Raw genomic sequence first — 2398 nt, forward strand, 5'->3', positions numbered from 1 at the left:
AACTAATATAATAATATATTATTTTATTATCCTCATTATATTGATTTGTTAACTAATTATTATATGCATTCATAAAGGTACCTCATCATAATCGATGATATATGGAATGAAAAAGCATGGGAATTAATTAAGTGTGCTTTCTCCAAGAAGAGCCCCGGAAGCCGACTAATCACGACAACCCGCAATGTTAGTGTCTCTAAAGCATGTTGCTCTTCTGAGGGTGATATTTACCGAATGGAACCCCTTTCTGATGATGTATCAAGAACGCTCTTCTATAAAAGAGTATTTTCACAAGAAGAAGGCTGCCCTCAAGAATTATTGGAAGTATCCAAAGAAATTTTTGAAGAAATGTGGTGGTATACCATTAGCTATTATTACTATAGCAAGTCTTCTAGCTAATAAGGGTCATATAAAAGCAAAGGATGAATGGTATGCTTTGCTCAGTTCCATTGGTCATGGACTCACAGAAGATCGTAGTTTGGAGCAGATGAAAAAGATATTACTATTCAGCTACTATGATCTACCTTCATATTTGAAACCTTGTCTATTATATCTTAGCATCTTCCCAGAAGATTATGAGATTGCGAGAGGTAGACTAATTTGGAGATGGATATCGGAAGGCTTTGTTTATAGTGAAAAACAAGGAACTAACTTATATGAGGTCGGTGACAACTACTTCAATGAGCTAGTAAATAGAAGTATGATCCAGCCCATAGGCATTGATAATGATGAAAAGGTAAAGGCTTGTCATGTACATGACATGGTACTTGACCTCATATGCTCATTGTCAAGTGAAGAGAACTTTGTCACAATATTAGATGATACCGGAAGAAAAATGCCGAACTCAGAGATCAAGGTTCGCAGATTGTCCATCCAAAGTAGCAAGATAGATGCGGAGACCACTAGGATGGAGCATATGAGGTCTGTTACTATTTTCACAAGTGATGTTGTTGGGAAAGTGTTGGATATTTCAAGTTTTCAAGTTCTATGTGTGTTGGATTTAGAAGGCTGTAAAAATGTCTCGGATGTTGGGTATGTGGGGAATCTGTTACACTTGAGGTACTTGGGGCTAAAAGCTACTCATGTTAAGGACCTTCCCATGGATATAGGGAAGCTACAGTTTTTGCTTACCTTGGACATAAGAGGTACTGAGATAGAAGCACTGCCATCAAGTGTTGTTCAACTAAGACGTCTAATGTGTCTGTATGTTGATTACAATATGAAGCTGCCATCTGGGATAGGCAACCTGACTTCCCTAGAAGTGCTAGATGAGCTGGGGTTATCTGACGTGGACCTTGATTTTGTGAAAGAACTGGGCCATCTAACCAAGCTCAGGGTGCTCAAGCTTGACTGCGATGATTTTGATGAGAGCCTGGTTAAAGCTTTGGAGGAATCCATTAATAATATATACAAACTGGAAAGTCTAGATGTATATGTCATTCATGGACTCATCAATTGCCCGAGCGAAGATTGGGTGCCTCCTCCACAACTCCGTAGATTGGCTTTCCGGTCAAATGTAAGTTGGTTCAAGACATTGCCGTCATGGATTAATCCTTCATCGCTTCCTCTCCTCTCCTACCTGGAGATAAAGGTGTTTGAAGTGTGATCGGAGGTCATCCAACTTCTTGGGACTCTGCCTGCTCTTGTTTATCTTGAGATACGGTATCATTCTATGTTCGAAGAGGTGCATGAGGTGGAAGCACCCGTTCTTTCCTCTGGTGCATTATTCCCATGTGCGACAGAGTGCCGCTTCTATGGTATTGGTGCCGTGCCATCTATGTTTCCACAAGGAGCAGCGCCAAGGCTTAAACATCTTAGTTTCACCTTCCCAGCCAAGTGGATCTCCCGTGAAAATATTGATTTGGGTATGCGGCACCTCCCTTCCCTCCAGGGAGTCGGGGTTGACTTTATCAAGGAGGAAGCTAGCGATGCGGAAGTGAATGAAGCGGAGGCTGCGCTGAGGGCCGCAACGGAGGACCACCACAACCGTCCCGCCCTTTACATCTGGTGACCCATGCAATGGGAAAGGTACATACATACACTAGACGCACAAGCATGTATTCACATCATCTGTACATTGTCCTTGATATATGATGTTCATTGCTCTTTCTTTGTTTCAGGCGGACGAAGCGAGGCATACGACTGAGGTTCGCTAGATTAGTACCTTGTTTCCACGATTAGTACCTCACGCCCTCCACGATTTTCCACACCAAGTGTTTTATTCCTCTCCTCTTCCGTTTTTCAGTTTCAGGCAGCCGGAGTGCTTAGGTCGATTCATCGAATCTTGCACCCAGGTACTATACTAACTCCATTGATTTGATTACAGGTACTGTCAGACTATGTATAGCTTCTGTACCTATGTACGTATATGGTACATATTGTAACACAACCATTATAT

General features: G+C 41.8%; 1 pseudogene; it reads left to right on the forward strand.

The window, feature by feature from the left end:
• LOC123067895 (disease resistance protein RGA5-like) overlaps positions 1-2011 on the forward strand; it is a 3280-nt pseudogene extending 1269 nt beyond the window's left edge.
• The last annotated feature ends 387 nt before the right edge of the window (positions 2012-2398 follow it).

Source organism: Triticum aestivum, chromosome 3B (assembly GCF_018294505.1).
Source record: "Triticum aestivum cultivar Chinese Spring chromosome 3B, IWGSC CS RefSeq v2.1, whole genome shotgun sequence".
NCBI classification, from domain to species: Eukaryota; Viridiplantae; Streptophyta; class Magnoliopsida; order Poales; family Poaceae; genus Triticum; species Triticum aestivum.